The sequence below is a fragment of the Anabrus simplex genome, chromosome 4, assembly GCF_040414725.1.
Source record: "Anabrus simplex isolate iqAnaSimp1 chromosome 4, ASM4041472v1, whole genome shotgun sequence".
Classification (NCBI taxonomy): domain Eukaryota; kingdom Metazoa; phylum Arthropoda; class Insecta; order Orthoptera; family Tettigoniidae; genus Anabrus; species Anabrus simplex.
Window position 1 is genome coordinate 122,233,277 of NC_090268.1, and position 17,961 is coordinate 122,251,237.

The following is a 17,961-nucleotide window of genomic DNA, read 5'->3' on the forward strand; positions in this document are numbered from 1 at the left end:
ATTCGCTCATTTACGTGCCTAACAGAAACTATGTTCCGTGCAATGGTATTCCTGATAGAGCCCTACCCCCGACTCTGCTCTTCCCTTTCTAACACCCGTCAAGTACACTTTATAATCTCTCTTCCTCGTTATCTCCCCTTACCCGAATAATACTTACTCCTAGCACATCCAGATGCATCCTCTTTGCTGACTCAGCCAGTTCTGTTTTCTTTTTTCCATAAGCCCCATTAATATTGATAGCTCCCCATTGAATTCCATTTCGTTCGCCAAGTTGTTTCTAAGGAGTCCCTTGCTTGTCAAATGGGAGTGGGACTCCGTTACTCCCATAGGTCCGAGGCTTGCTTAAAATGTTCTGAGCTCGGTCGATTCATGAAGCAAGATGCTACCCTACTTGCACGTAGTCCAAGTGAGGATCTCTCCTCTAACGGGTTATGGACCACCGGTGGATTGTATAGTCCTAGCCGCCTGAGCACAAGGAGGGCCAGGACTCGGAATATGTCAGATGCCCACTCCCATTCCATAGCAACTGGTATTCCGACTCTCAGGACCACTTACTAGGCCACTCAGCCGTTGCCCATGGTTCACGAACTAGGACGTGACTACAGTAACCCACAAACATGAACCATAAAAAGTAAAAATAAAACAATTTAAAAAAAACAAGAACACTGAATACTTCAATGTTAGGACAGCACATCCTAGTTTCTAAAAATAATAAATAATATTAAAAATAATTTACAAAACAAAATAAAAATCTGGGTGTGGTGTTAACAATACATACATAATCAATGTGACATAAACATTTTTAAGGCTGTATACTAGATATTACTTATTAACTTTTAAACATTCTTAATATCATTACTAGCACTTCATCATGTATTCTTCTGTTCTTTAGAAGCAGGTACTCAGCAGGATATTTTTTAAAGCTGTGGTAAATGAACTGGAGGGACTAGTATTTTTAATCTAATTTTGAAGCTCATTATATAATCTAATTCCAACAGTCTACATGTCTCAAGGCAATGGTTTTACTCTTATGCTCGATAAAAATATTATTTCTTGTTCGCGTCTGGTAATTGGATGGTGTTATGCATCACTTGACCAAGTGCCAAAAGTAGATTTCGAGATATTGACATAAACTCAAAATCCTTTGTATTAATTCATATTTCCTGTTAAATGCGAAGTATTATATACCAAAATGAAGATAAAAACATAAATTTGCTTAATGTATTCAATTTAGGGATATTTGAAGTATATTGTCGTAATCTGAGATAATGGTGCTTGGTCACTTGATGCTTTATTGCGGTTACATTCATTTTTTGTTTTGCATCACTTGACCAACAAAATAAAATTGTAATTTAGTGATCGATTTGACTTTTAAAAATTCAGTGCAGTGTAAAATATGGTATATATTAATTAATTGTAATGCTTATTTAAGTACAGGATTAAATTATACATAACAGCATACATAACATAGAAAAAACATGAATTTTAGAATATACACTGCCGGAAATATTAATAGTAAGTCTGTGAATTTTCTCCTCATATGAAACTATTTCATGTTTCAGTGTGACAGGTCATTACAAAGTAATACAATCTATATATTTTCTGAAAGCTTGTTTTATTGCCTCTAATGCAAGATAAAGTAATTTATTGCCCTTCACATAGCGGTCTGTGTAGCATTTCTTAATTGAAGGGAAAAAACAAAAATTTTGCATTTTACATGCTAGTGTGTATTGAACTGCCAGATAGCAGCAAATGCTTCTACTAGTGTTACTGACTGTCCACAAATGTCTCTGTTGTGTAAACAGCTGCTAGGTACTACTTCCTGTTGTGCATTCCTACTTGTCTGTTAATAATCCCTCTGAATCCTCATAGAAGTTTTCGTGTTTATCAGTTTGTTTCTTTTTGCTTGAAAGAGTTTGAGTGCCAAACTGTAATAAAAAATGGGTAGAAAATGTGATATATCGCCAAGAAAGGTGACATTAAGTGAATGTGGTAAAACTAGTTCTGAGATAGCTCAAATTGTGGGAGTGCACAAAAGTACATTTGGGAGACAATTGGCTAAGTTTTGAGAAACGCGTGGTCTTATGACTGGTAGTGGGAAAATGTGGTAGGAAACTGAAAACACCCAGGTCTGACAATGCTTTGCATCGTTTGTTTGGAAAATAGATTTGCTACCTCAGAAGTACTTAGTGAAAAATGGAGGGAAACGTCTGGGGTTAATATTTGTTCTAGAACTGTAAGGAACAGATTGCAAAAATTTGATTTGGTGTCCAAAAAGCCTGTAAAGAAACCAATGCTCACCAAATAGCAATGTATGAAGCGTGTTCAATGGGCTAAAGAACATCAGCACTGGCCAGCTGAGCAGTGGTGTAAGGTTCTCTTCAGTGATCAATCAAAAGTCAATATTGGTGGAAGTGATGGGGGTTGAGTGTTTCGGAAAACAAGTGAAGCACTGAATCCAGCCTGTACTCTGAAAACTGAAGTTTCCAACTAGTGTTATGCTCTCGGGGTGTTTCTCATACAATGGTGTTGGGCGTATTGATATCCTAGAATCCAACATCAATGGGCAGAGGTACAGGACAATTTTGGAGAAGAAAATGTTACCATCAGGAAGGGATTTATTTGCAGGACAACCATTCATTTTTCAGGATGATTCAGCACCCTGCCATTGTGCAAAAGTGGTCAGACTTCTCAGGTGAACAAGAAAATGTCACTGCGCTGTCTTGGCCTGGAAATTCGCCAAACCTAAATCCAGTAGAAAATTTGTGGGCGATTCTGAAGAAGAAAAATAAGAGAAAGGAAGCCCTGAACAAGACTGCAATTGATTGAGGCTATTGTTAATATCTGGTATCATGGAATACCCATTGAAACTCTCCAAAATCTAGTAGATTCGGTAGCGAGGAGGTGTCAAGAAGTTTTGAGGTCAAAAGGCTATCCCACCAAGTACTAGAGCTGAGATAAGAAAGTAATTAGTGAAGTGTAAAATTCTGGTTTTATCTCTTCAATTAAGAAATGCTACACAAGACTGCTATGTGAAGGGCAATAAATTCATTTGTTATCTTGCATTAGAGAGGCAATAAAACAAGCTTTCAGAAAATATCGTCGTTGCCAGGACAAAACCTCCTATGTGATAATATTTTTGGAGATATACTGACCCGCAGCAGATTCATTATGAAGAGCGAGAATGCCTTGACAGTATTCGCACAATATTGCACCTTAGATGACAAAACCTTACGGGCCAAAGTTCTAAGCTAAAATATTTCACATAGGAGGTTTTGTCCTGACAACGATGATATATAGATTGTAGTACTTTGTAATGACCTGTCACAGTGAAACATGAAGTAATTTGATATGAGGAGAAAATTCAGAGTTGCTATTAATTTTGCACCAGTGTACAGCAGTATAGAAATTACACTGGTAGAACATAGTATTAAGGCATCATAAACACAGTTTCTCCAAGTGTAATATAATGCAGGATTTTAATAATTTTCGAGTTCAAAATCCATATTTACATAATCAAACCCATTTATATCATAGTCTATTCTAGGATCACTAAACAAACCCTTATAGAAAGGCTTAACATTATTGGGAATTAGCTTCATGAGAGAGCGCAGGTCGCTCAGTTTTGCTTCTGAAACTGGTTTTCCATTGGGCAATAACAGTGAGCAGACCATGTAGAGCTGATCCATTCCCATTCTGAAGCTGGCGACCAACTGTAGATTTCTTACTATCCACTTCAGCAGTGTGTTCTGCATTGAAATGCATTTTTAAGAAATTGCTGAAAGGTTTATCTTTCTTCAACTCCAGTCCTCTCACATGCAGCCAGTTTACCTTCTCACTGTTTGTGCCTGTCTTCCTGTTTACAATGTGCTTCTCCAAATGAACTGTACTATGAAAATCCGGTCCGGTCATTCTGTGCACAACAAGCGGATTCTTCTTTCGGCTCATCTTCATTACATTTATGTAGTCTTTGGCGGTATGGAGGTGCTGCTGAAATTTGAAAGCACGTTCTATTTCTACAAAGTCGCTGTCATTAGGGAGGAAGATATGGCCTCTAAATAGAAATATTTATGTAATCTTTTCAATGGTAGGGTGTTGTTCCAAAACTGTTTTCAGAAGTAGAACAATCTTTATATTACGATTCTGACCACTGCAAAAATCTGACCACAATAGGACTTCTTTGGCTTTGTGCAAGTTTTCCATGAGATGCTTGTACAAGCAGGATCCAACCTCCTGAGCACCTCGTCCGGCTTCTCCTTCCAACCAGACATAACAATGACCTTTATTATCTTTCCCACTATGAATCTCTAAGTTATATAACCACAACTGACGCTTGTAAAAAACCACATCTGTGGGAATACGGGGCAATGGCAGTGTTTTTTCAAGGTCAAAACAAAACATTTCCGGTTTTTCATCCAAATTTGATTTTTCCATATTGGAGGATTTTAGATTCTGGGCGTATGTCGCGGGGAAGAAAACCTGTGCGGGAATCTTCTACACGGGAATCTACATTCAGCCTCACATGACCAAGAGACTGCACGCTTGTGTGGTCATTTGACGCGTAATTCTGACTCAGAAATGGTAATTAGTTACTTGATGCAAAACTTCACTTTGATGATTGAGAGGTTGGCGTTTGGTCAAAATTCATTTCCCGTGAAATCATATTGAGAATAAGTCTGAACAATAACCTATGTAAAGTTTACACCTTTAGCTACCAGATGGTGCAATAATCTAAAAAAATCCAGTTTGGCGCTTGGTCAATTGATGCATAACACCATCCAATTGTGATTGTCAAAATTCTTACTGAAGAGATCAATAATTTTTTCACATGTAGAATGTATTGCATGATGTATATGCTTGGTACTGGCAGTATCCTTAGACTCTTAAATAATGATCTAACCTGTTATGTCTTGATATAATTTTGATAGCTGGTTTCTGTATTCGAAAAAATAAGATTTGTTTCGTAGCAGCCCCAGAGACCAATAGCATAAGAGATGACTGAGTGGAAATTTCCAAAACATGCTATTCTAATATTCTTCACTATAACCATTAGACAAAATCTTTAAGGCAAAGCAAACAGACCTGAGACTTCCTTATTTTTTTAATATGACAATCCCATCTTGATTTTTTATCTATATGGACATCTAAAAATTTTGTGGTCAATGTATTTTCAATCGCATTTGCATTTAATATATAAGGTTGTTTTTTTTGTTTCTTTGCTTAGTTTTATCATGGTATTTGAATTCCGTGTATTGGGTCTTTTTTAGGTTCAATGTTAATTCGTTTTTCCTGAACCGTGATTCTAACCTAGACAGGACTGCATTTGCTGAAATTTCTATAGACATAGGATCAGGATTCTTAATGTTTGTATCAGCATAGAGAACTGCAGTTCCTACTTGATTGTGAGGAAGATCATTCACATAGATCAAGAAAAGAACAGGCCCTAAAATTCTCAGGCTTACAGGTTTTAGACTCTCTCCAGGCTCAATGCACTCTTCCAGCTGGTACCACACAGTACTGTTAGGTTAATTTGGGTTTTGAACATCATTTGAGGGTTAATTGATATTCACCATCACTCACTTTTAGGCTTTTGCTATTATGGGGTTGCAACTTGCAAAGGCATTTTAGAGCTACTTCCAGCAATAATTCAGGCTGCCCCTTATTTGGGGAACAGATGTCCTTACAGCTGTCCCTAACACGGGTAACAAACTCTGCTGATGAATAGTGTACTCATACTATTCCCTGAGTACTGGGCTGCCTCTTCTGCAATCTCCACCGTTCCTAAGTCCATCTTCTCTGCTGTAGATTCCGTTGAGATCTTCACTTGTAACCTGAGTTGGGACCCTCACCAGATGATACGTCGGGTCAGTGTGCTCTGGGATTTGCAGAGTCAGGGCTGCTTCGGAAGAGGGTCCGAAGATACACCGACAGCAAGAGATGAGAGTAAAATTCAGGCCAGTGAGATGAAGTTCCTGAAGAGTATGGTAGGTTCAAGGAGAGGCAGAGTAAGGAATGTTGAGGCCAGAAAAGAAATAGGGGTAGAAAAGTTGAGTGATAGGATAGAGAAGAATAAATTGATCGTATGGACATGTTAAGAGCATGGAAGGATATACCAAAACAAGTGTTGGAAGCTAAAATAGAGAGGAAAGAGGATACCCAGAGCAAGATAGATGGTCAAAAACAGTATTAGAAATAGACTGGAATGGAATAAGATTACTGAATAGGAGTGGTGGAAGGAGAGGAATGGTGAAGTACCAACACCACCTTGATCTGGCAGGAGCTGGACAAGGGGAAATGAAAATGATTTGAGGGTTAACTGGATCAGTTTCCACTACCTCATTCTTGAATCTATTGTACATAATGACACTTCTTCATTGGTCTTAGATTTCTAATTACAGTAGAGTCTCGCTCAACCGACCTTCGCTTATCCGACACTCCGTGTTATCCGACACTGGTAGGCTTAATTTGAACTTTAGGTGGATGCAATTCTGGGACGCGGGGTGTGGAGGGTGCGACTGTGGCAGTCATGCGGTAGGATTGCTCAATGTAGTATTGGTTGGGTGCAGATGTCATAGTTTTCATATCCTCTGGAGTATGGCGAGTGAACGTAAGAAAGTGATTGTTTCTGTGGAAGACAAGTAGAGTGGGTTAAAGAGACTGGATAAAGGGGAAACTGGATAAAGGGGAAACTCTCCAAAAAATGGCTGCAGATTATGGCGTTGGACGTGTTACAGTGGGAGACTGGAAACATACGAGGGAATAAATTGAAAAGTGGTGCTCTACCAGAGCAGAGAAAAACAATGAAAAATGTGAGTACGAAAAAGTAAGTGAATCACCATTTCTTTGGTTCACTAAAAACCAGGAAAAGGGCCTGCCAATATCTAGCCCCATTCTGCAAGAAATGGCGGTGTATATCCAGAAGGAGTTTAATAAAGGGACCCTAATTTTACTGCCAGTGCTGGGTGACTTGATTGGTGGGAAAAACAGTACGGCATTGGGCAGCTTAATATCTGTGGAGAAAAACTGTCAGCTAAATCCGATGTGGTTGTGAAATTTAAAACACAATTTCAATAAATAATCCTTGCTGAAGAATTAACCAGTGATCAGATTTTTAATTGTGATGAGACTGGGCTGAATTTCAAGATGCTGACATCAAAACTCTTGCAGCCCAAGCCGAGACGTCTGCTCCTGGTTACAGGCGTAGTAAGAAAAGAGTATTACATCTACTGTACAAATGAATTAATAAGTCAATAGAGTCCCGTAAGACATACTACGTAATACAGTACGGCCTTCCTGTTTGTCTTAGTTCGTTTTCAAAGTTATTCCGTATTATCCGACATTCCGACGTACTCCAGGTCCCGTTTAAGTCGGATAATCGAGACTCTACTGTATTTCTAATTATTCCACTCTAGACCATATTGAAGTTTTTGTGTTTGTTCTTCAGTTTGCTGATATTAAATACTTGTAGTCTGTATTTGATCAACCCTAGTAAATATTTAGCTCTTTGCTGTTGAGTTGATCTTCCATGTTCCTGTGTAAATAGTCCATGTCCTCCCTGTACTGCTATCAATATTTATGAATGAAAATTCTGTTGATGGATCCCATGAGCTGTAGGGTGACCAGATGTCTTTTTATCCAGACATATACTTTCTAGATCACTGTCTGGGATCCAGGTGGATAATTTAAAAAACCACAAATGTTCTCTTTTTGTAGTGAATCTACTTATTTTGAAGTAATGTTTTACTATTTCATTTTTACAAGTATTCTTCATAACATGATGGCATCATCAATAATATATCTATATCCATACCTGAGAAGCAAAAGGGCTTATGTCCATTTTGTTAATTTTACAGTATAAGCTAAAAACAGTAACTGGCTGCACATTTATGACAATTGCTCATTATGCAAATGCAGTAGAATTGTAAATGTTATATGAATTTATTCTGCATATCATATATTTATGTAGATGTGAAATCAATTCATATATTCCAGTCTAAATTTTCTTGGGAAAACTGTGAAAATGAACATTCTCCTTTTTTCTTCTTAATTTCTTATTAAACTTCTGGATGCTTTAAAATTTAATACGTAAATAACTGTAATGTCAGTTCATAGCTGTTCTGTAGCTAAACGAACAAGAAAAACATAATATAGCACGCACAAAATGATATAATTATCACATTAAGAAACTTTTCACAACTTATTTTTAAACATTAATTTTGTCACTGAAGTTCTGTGTAAGATAATTATTGTAAATTACTTCTCCCAAATGAAATGTTCTCCAGAGAATTTCAATTTATATCTGTAGAAGTATCACTCATCAGTAGTTTATTAGTCTTCTTCACCATGAGAGAGGTCACTGTAAAATGCACTGTACTGCCGTGGAATCCACTGAGTTAACGTTTGCAGGTCCGTGTATTTTGCTGAACTAATGGGTTTGGGTCCGCTTCGTACGGTCGGAATTTCCTTTCGTGACAGGAGAGCATTTCTACGATGTCTTTTGATATAAATTTCTTGAAAACAGGTGTTGTTGAAGGATGTCTTGTAGGCAATAATTCTAGGTTTGTCGGCTGAAACTTTAAGCCATACAACTTTGAGATTAGGTACATTTCACCAGTAGTAGATTTCTTGCAGTTTGTGAAAAGGGATCCAGATGTTTCGGTTACAGATGTGAAAATTTTGAAATTGCTATATTGCATTTCATGGGCTACTAGTGGCTTCTTTACCTGACATGTTCTAATGAACTGAGCCCAATCACGTGGTACAGCATTCTCCAACTTGGTGAGTTTCAACTTTTTCCTTTCAATGTTTGAATGAATACTGTCCACTTCCATGTGTGTATACTCTTTCCAGTTTGTAGTTTTGTCATCTCTGTAGAACTACCCATTTCTTTGATAATTGTGTGTCTATTTTTGGAACTTCCTTCACCAAGTTTCCTATCTGACGTTTCTGGTCACAAGAACTAGCCTCCTTCCAAAAGGCGTCAAATATATTTTTCCGTTCCTCTTCAGTTGATTTCTCATCAGGTTTCATTCTACACTTACATGGAGGCTTAAGTTTGCGTGTTGGGACTTCCTTTCCACCCTTCACTGATTTATAACGTGCTCCAATCAACCTGTTTCTTTTAGCACTATTTCTTTTCCAACTTGAGGGGTCGCGGATACTTTTTCTCCCACGATATACTTCTTTTACTTTTCTGTTTGTTGCAGGTAACTTGCATGCCTCTGAGTTATTTTGACATTCTGAAACTAAAAGAAACTCTATGATGATAATATAATTATCGGCATAATGTTGTGGGTACAAAAGATCAAACTGACTGTCTACAGAAAGCCCACTATTTTCACTGCCTTCAGGTTTGTAATTGGGATCCAAGTCAGAAGTCTCATGCAGCATCATTCTGCAAGTCTTCCATATGCTCTTCATCCACAGGTTTCTCATGAATGCTTGCCGTCCAGTGTCTCTTCATCTGATAATTTTTTTTTTACGTTAGCAATATGCAATATTTGTTCAAGTTTAGGAGTTATGTTGATAGATATCACTAAAACGGTAATAATAATAGTAATAATAATAATAATAGTAATAATGATTAAGATATTACTAAGAATACAGCATACGTTAATGGGATCTAATTTTAATTTGAAGTTATTAGGCCTATTACTTCATTCTGTACGTCGAAGTTGCTGATTAGGGTGTAACTCCACAAAGCATAGTCTGGAACAAAATGTAGGCTAATAAATAACTCTTCGGTAAGAAAATATATTTACCTCACTTCATGTGCTTGCTTCAGGGCAAGTTTCAATATCTTCCCTCTTGAAAAACTATTCATTTTGCGAATGTTCAAATACCGAAGTCTCAAGTAACTTTTAACTTCTTATGGCTTACAATATTTCACTGTTCTTTTTACGCTAATTTGCATGCGATCATGCAGGTCTTTTATACTCCCGTAACACAGGAAACTATAATAATGTTCACAATAATAAGCACACTTCATTATTGTACTTCAATAATGTAGGCATAAGGCCAATGTCTATGGATTCTTTCTTCCTGCGGAGAAATTACTTAGAAGAAAAAAGGCTGATGTCCCACATGCGCCCTTTCCGTCGTAAAAGCACTCTGGACTACTGCCTTTATGCCATACTCTAAATCCACAGGGAATGGCAACAGGACAACCGCCTTTATTCCATAGACGCGGTGAATTACACCAAAAACAAAAACGGCCGTAACTCAGAATAACAAAAAATGGACATATGCCCTTTCGCCTCTCTGGTATGGATATATAGAAATGAGATTATTCTATGCATGCCTTATATTGTGATAAAAGCTATTTACCATTCTGTATACTGCATGCTTCTCTCTCTGCAATACCCTGTCAAACACCATGTTAATGTGCAACAGCTGACAATGTCACAAGTGACAAGAGATAACTTGGGATTTGAAGGAACAGTGCTTTAAATGGATGGTGCTGAAAGTGATACAGTATTACTGTGATGTTGAAAAATGTATTCTGAATTTGCAAGCTAAATCCTTTCAAACTGATGTGAAATCTTTGGTCAGTTCTGCAATTTCAAATAATTCCTGAATGAGAGTAGCAATGACCCTCAATTTAACAAGCTACCTTGTAGTCAGAAATGGGCAAAGTATTTAAATTCACATAAGTCGGTTGACTTGTTTGTTCAACCCTTGTCCCATTTCTCTATGGGGTCGGGTGCGAGGCGAGATGAATCTGTCGTGGAGGGTTTTTATGACTGGATGCCCTTCCTGATGTCAACCTCATCAGGAGTTAATGAGATGAAATGAATGACGTGTTTGTTTAAATAGTAGGAAGGGAGAGGGTGAAACACTTTGCCAGCACATAGCCTACTCCTGTTGAATAACACCAAGGGGTCTGCTAAAGGCTTTACGTCCCCATCCGATGAACGAATCACCAACTGTGTCATATGCTGTCACTCCATATGAGCACTGCAGAGAGGTTTACAATTTAATCCAGGCTTTTGGCATGCAATCTAGTCATCAGAAATTGTATACCACCACCTCCCCTACCCTGCTGACCAACATTCTGATAGTGAAATTTTTTTCAACCAACAGGACTCGAACTCTCTAACCTTGGTGTCAGACCGTTTACACTTCAAAGCCGTAATGATAATGGCCACCAAGGGGGCTATTTTATTTGGAAGTAATGCCTATACAAAATTGATCTCTAGATAACAGCAATATACAAACATTTATAACGTAGAGATGTATTAGGGAGCAGTCTTGTTTCATCTTGTTTCTGGCTGTCCGGTATACGGCTAGTAAATTGCCTTGTTTTTGCTGGGTTCGGTTTAGTCGGGTCCTGTGCATGGAAGTAGGGTTTCAAGTTGATCACTGATCCAGTAATTTTGCAGATGGTACACTTTTCTGTTGAGTACATTTTGATTCTAGCTAGATGTGCAGCTAAGCAGTAATGTCCAGTTTCCAATCTGAGATTGCTACAGCTTTTTTTTTTACTTCATTTAAGCTGGGGTAGTTTCTTTCTTCCATTTAAAAAGTTTATTTGTGATCTTGATTGAGTTATTAAAACTTGCAGAATACTTTTTCTATACAAGGGCACAATGCAAAGAGACTATTTTAACAGATCTTGGCCAATGGGCTGATAATACAAACTGTTTCAAAATAGAATTTGTGAAAATTCAGCATAATGTAAAGGAATTTTTACATGTATATAATTTTGTTAGACATGCCAAAACTTCTAAAGGTAACTGAATTTTCAGAAAAGTACCAGCATGAAGGTGTTAACTAGTTTCATTGTTTAAATTTTGTAAGAATTTACTGTATAATATGGAATTGGCCAAATTTTGTTGATGTGAAAATTAGAATATATCTAAATTCAGACTCTGAATGGAGGATTTTTGTCTTTTTTTCTGGCATTGTCCTCCTTTTCAAATAGTTTTGTCTTTTTTAAAATCTATTTGCATCTGGTCACCTTAATGACATATCACTGTCTAAATGAACTGTGCTAGTTTTGTTTCTAATTGACGTGATTGTTTGGATGTATACTGAATTATTTTATTATTATACACAAAGTGATATAAATATTACAATTTAAGGAATTAATTTCAAATATATATATATTTTTTTCAGTTGCTGTGAGCTGTACTGCTTGGAGCAGATGGAGATTTCATACGGCAGTTAGAAAATTGTTCAGCAATCAAGACAAGAAAATAGTGTCTTAATTTTGCATTCATGAAAATGTTTTTCCAGAAAGTCCAGGGACACTGGTTTGTAAATGTGATATAACAATGCTTTTAACTGTTAACATTAGGAAAGTAATTTTTGGCCCATAGTAGACTTTTCTATGACTACTGTTACTACTTGCAGTAAATTTTATAGTTTAAAATTGACTTTGACAATTAAAGGTTAACAAAAAAAAAAACCAGTAACTGTGGTGCAGTTTTTATTTATTGCTGGATTGTTTCTAATGTATTATATTTTAAATCAGTAAAGAAATATGTTGCATTAGGCTATAATTGGAAATTGACATTACATATTTAGCATCTTACATTAAGTTCAGAATATAGAGCAATTGTGTAATATTGTAAAATTTGAGAAGTGGTCCAAATATACTGGGTTATTCAGCTAAGTTGTCCACCTCAAATAACTTCTGACATTCATATCAACATTATTTTCACTTTTAGTAATGGGCTGATGACCTAGCTGTTAAGCCCCTTTAAGCAACAAACATCACTTTCAGAAATGGTACCAAGGGGCACATAATCAGACTTGCAGTACTTTTTCATGGCATATCGTCTGATATAACGAAACTTCGTTTTTATAAAATGGAAATGTGCCCTTTTCTACACAAAACCTTTAAGCTACAAACATTGTAAATACAGCATTGAGATTATTTTGAAAATTGGACAAGTGCTTGTTGAATATTTAGTGTATTCAAGTGTGCTTCATTTACCAGCTGGGGACTGCCCTGTTTGATTTCTGCTATGTATGAAATTTGAGCTAACTGTTGACTGAGTTGGTTCACTTACTGATAAGTAGGTATTCTCTCTTTGCTTGTAAATACTGTGATAAAAAGTACAAACATCTTCAATATTTCTGTAGGTAACAGCTAAAGGAAAAGTTGATGAGACTTGTTTCCTTATCATACTTTTCTTAGTCAACCCTTATTTTTTTCTGGTCCTGACTGTATTAGGTTTGCAAAGCCTAGGCAAACTCATTTTCAAAGCCTTTGTGAATGTTCTTTCTTCTGTTCATTCTTTGAAGAATTGAACCACTTTTCCCCCCTTCTGATTAGTGTTAAGAAGGGGTGATTACCATGTTATAACACTTGGTCAACTCATTTTAAAATACTGAAGCTAGCTAGACCTTTTTGTTTATGAATGTTTCTCCTTTCTCTGCCACTTTTCCCACAACTTGCTGGGCTGTGTTGTGATCTGTAGTATGCATGTCTTTTTGGCCCAATTTTATGGGGAGATGTCCTTCCTGGGGTCTGCTATGGCTTTTTTTTTTTTCCCTGGCATTAGCATTCTTCAATAGGTATTCAGTGACTTAGGAAAGGACTAGAACCAGTGGTCATGCCATTAAAGTGAAAATGGCAATTCATGGAGAAACATTTTCAGGATTGGATAGTGCGGTTCAAATTTACTAACCGAACACAATCTAACAGCAAACTGGCCCACACTGCACACCTAAATTGTCATGTCGGGATAATGTAATCTCATAGAACCCGTCACAAGTTTCTCGTTTACATATTACCTATGGTGATATTAAAGGTGTCAAATCATACATTTTATCATGGTTTGAGTAGAGAGAATATTTATCCATCAGGTCAAGCAACTATCAATAGCTAGCTAGTTTCATATGTAGTGTGAATCAAACAGGGTGGATCCCCAGCTGGCAAATGAAGCACATTTGAATAAATCTAATTTTCTTGAAGTACTTGTCTGTTTTTTGAAATAATCATGGTGCTGAATTTGTAATGTTTGTAGGTTTAAAGCTGTGTAGAAAAGTGTAGTTCCATTCAAGAAAACCAAGTTGGTACATAACCTTAGAAAATGTTAACATCCTGGAGAAGTACTGTAAATCTAATTTTGAGCCCTTATTGAAAGTAAAAACAGAATGTCTATATTTTTAACTATTCATGAGTTATTCCAGATGAACAACTTAGTTCCATAACCCTGTATAACACAATTTGTAGCATCTCTGTGCTTTTACTACTTGTTGGAGTCTTCTCAAATTTAGATCAGTATAGCAAACAGGGCACTTGTTTGTAGTATTGCTATTCTGTTTAGGTGTTCAGTTAAATATTGTGATCTACAGTTTGCAACTGTTTTTGTCCTATACTGAATAACTGCAAGTTTTTCTATTGTTATAGAGTATAATTTTTCTCTGGAAATTAACATAAAAAGTAATTAAGGTATACTAAAACCAATTGGTATCTTTTCTAAGCCTTGATCATGAATTGTAATATTATAACATTGAAAAAATTATGTAATAAAGGATGGATGGAAATTATAGATGACTTGTTAATATACATTCCTTCTATTTTCTTTTCCACGTAATAAAGCAAAATGAATATTTTAGGTGCTCCATTTGAAATAAACAAGCACAAAAGTTTGGACTTAGTTTTTTTTTTTTATTTTCTTTTTCACAACTACATATAAAATAGATACCTTTTTATAATATTACTTTATTTTTGGAATTTTTATAAATCCAGCAAAAAAAATAAATGTATTGCATAAAATTTGTCTTCTAAATGCTAAAAATGAGCAGAAAAACTGCTTAAAAATATACCCTAAGTCCAACACCTTATTCCAAGTGTCCAGGTTCAACGTCGAAACTTTGATGAATGACGGACTTTCCTGTTCAAAAAAAAAAAAAAAAAAAAAATTTAGTATTACTAAGCACATACAACATATTACTGCTATTGCACAATGAGAGAGCAATGAGAGCATTCTTACTCCCCCACTTGTGCAATAGCAGTACTTGATACTGAAGCACCTGCAGAAATCACTGTGTGATGTCCTGAGAATTCTTTGAGGTAATATTGAACCTTGGACATTTGGCCAGTAGGGTTTTAGCTCGACTGAAAAACTTCACACAGCTATTTCTGCAGGCACAATGGCAAGCAGTTATCATTAATATATTAAATGCAGGAGTACTGCCAACAATTGGAAGTGTATATGTGAATATAATGCACATAATTGTCTACTAGAATGGAAAATTCTAAATTCCCATGGAGGGAATTATGTTTTTGACATGCTCTATTGGTGAAAAATATCTATCAGATGTACGATTTTTCAGGCGTTTGCTCTATTAACCAGCATTTCGTCTTAGGTCTGACACTAGACTCTTCAGAGTGGGATGTGTCACACCCTACCCACTGACGCTGGGGTGCATGCAGGTGAAATTATCAGAAGCCTCTTATGAGGCACAGTCTGATAACTGCATGCGGGAGATAAATCTCCACACTGGAATTACTGCCCACCTAGCAATTCTGAATGGAAAATTCTAAATTCCCATGGAGGGAATTAGATATTTTTCACCAATAGAGCATGTCAAAAACATATCAGATGTAAGATTTTTCAGGCGTTTGCTCTATTAACCAGCGTTTTGTCTTACATCTGATATTGTCTACTAGAGAAGGAATTAAATCCCTATTCCGCATCAGGGATAGGAATTGTGCCAGCTGCCTAAGCCTATCGCATTCCTCTGGGGCAATGATTAACGAATGAAAGATGATGGAAAAACCTGTCCCACCTCTGCTTTGTCCACCACACATCTCACATGAAGTGCCCAGGATTTGAGCCACAGAATCCAGCGGCGAGAGGCTGGTGTGCTGTCGCCTGAGCCACGGAGGCTCACTAGTTAAGAAATAATCTAGCAAAATATTTATCAACCACCCTAATTTCACCACAGCTTAAAATGGCACCATTATTGCTCTGCTTAGACCACACTGGTTTTGTTACCACAATGTATTCAAAGGGCTTCTGTTTATCATCCTTTAGCAGCCATGACCTTAAGGTATATCCCCAGCATTTGCCTCGTGTGAAAATGGGAAACAAATGAAACCTATCTTCAGGGCTGCCAACAGTGGGATTCAAACCTCATCTCCCAAATGGTAGCTCACAACTAGGTCTGTTAGAGTAGGTCTCTTCTAGTCTTAAATGACTGCACTCTTCAGTCAAGCTTCCAAACACTAACAATTAGTATTATTAAATTTTATGATAATTTCTCAAAAATTGAACCAAGATTGGAAAGTTCTAAGCTCATTAACTCAAGGTTCAGATTATCTGTACCATTTAAAAACAATAACTGTTCACCACTTCCAAGAGCTGGCAATACTATCAGATGATAAAAAATTAAAAACCACTAACCATTTCTGACAAGTATGGACAACTTTCTGATCATTGACTTGAACAACAACTTAAACTGGTAGGTTAATATTCTAATTTACATTTTGGTTTCTCTACCCTATGGGTTCAAATAACTAGGGTAAAAGTTCAGCAATAAATAGCTTTTTTCTCTTTTTTTAAACAGAAACTTTGAAAATCGAAACATGATCCTCGAGTTTTAACAGGGAACGAACACAAAGCTAGCTTTATGTTATTGTTGATAATGAAATGACAGCTACGAATCTATGAAAGTGAAATATCCTACGTGCACTGGCCATTCCTACTTTAGTGAGGAGCCACCACACTCCATATTCATACACTACTTTTTTCATTACAAGCATGCAAAAATTAAACACGAAATAGGAGATGCTCTACTAATCATTTTAAGTTAGGGGACCTAGGGTATGAGAAGCCAGCTTAAACATGTTTATTACTATTTTCCAGACTACTGACATTTAGTTTGCACATTAATTTCAGGTATTTCATTTACATTACTTATGATTATTACTGTACAGTACCATATCATCCACAGACCTGAGTTAAGTTATAATTTTGCACCTCGCAACAAAATGACAGCCACCAACTTCAATACAAGCACGACACTGACGTATAAAATACTGCTGCACCCTTTCAAATCGCAGGCAATTACAATCCTGGCAACAAATTCCATGTCTGTGTCCAATGGGGTCTTATTATTGTATAAAATTAAACAGGAAATAGGAGAAGCCCTATTGTACTGAACATTTGTTTGGTAGTTTCACAGAGCTGACAGACATTCATCTTGTGAATGATGAAGTATGTACAAATGTCCTCACTGCTGAAACGCTGTACAGGAACGATTTCCCAACATGCATCTTCTACCACGATGAGAGTTTATTTCTGTAGATCGATGACGGCGGAAGACTGGTTTGTTGTAACCAATATGAGAACCCTTCTCAAGCCCAGCTTTGTAGGTGGAGCTGGAAAGCACTACAGCGAACTGCACTACAAGTACTTGTTGTGTTATACGTGCTGTGGGTCTCCTGGCAAGTGATCCACGGACAATTATAACCCTATCACCCAAAAGTCCATGCATTGCATTTGACTGACTTCACACCAAGGGTCAAATGGTGTCGGTGGTTGCTTCAGCAATGGATGATCAACCAGATTCTTTACAATTCGTGCTGTTAACTGACGAGGCCTTATTCACTAATAATAGTATCTGAAACAGCAATGTGTGGGATGAGCAAACCACTATGGTCAAGTCACACCACCAAGTACGTTCTGCTGTGAAGATCTGCGCTTTCATTATAATAGACAATCTCATTATGCTAATCAACCACTTCTTCATATGAATGGCCACCATTACTCGTGGTTTACAATGAGTTTTGCCTAAGTTGTCGAAATACGTACACTTGGCTGTTCGTAAACTGATGTGGCTACAGCATGGTGGTGCACCACGACACTTCAACGAGGGTGTCCACAACGATTTGGATGCTACACCTCCTGGTTGCTGGATTGGAAGGGGAGGTCCTATTACTTAGCCAGCTGAGTTCTACGTTTCAAACTTTCAGCAATGCTTGCACGTGGACATCAGTCT

The 17,961-nt window shown here is 37.0% G+C and overlaps 2 long non-coding RNA genes across 7 annotated transcripts in view; one reads left to right on the forward strand and one right to left on the reverse strand.

The window, feature by feature from the left end:
* LOC136871683 (uncharacterized) overlaps positions 1–12,455 on the forward strand; it is a 44,681-nt gene extending 32,226 nt beyond the window's left edge. The window contains exon 4 of the long non-coding RNA XR_010859790.2: positions 12,118–12,455. This is a non-coding gene — a long non-coding RNA (uncharacterized lncRNA). The remainder of the gene's footprint in view (positions 1–12,117) is intronic.
* LOC136871682 (uncharacterized) overlaps positions 1–17,961 on the reverse strand; it is a 131,056-nt gene that overhangs the window by 21,862 nt on the left and 91,233 nt on the right. For 5 of the 6 annotated variants that reach the window (XR_011018036.1, XR_011018035.1, XR_011018037.1 and 2 more), the window contains one exon: positions 12,609–14,849. This is a non-coding gene — a long non-coding RNA (uncharacterized lncRNA). Of the gene's footprint in view, positions 1–12,608; positions 14,850–17,961 lie in introns of those variants that run through there. The other variant, XR_011018038.1, reaches the window with a different exon arrangement.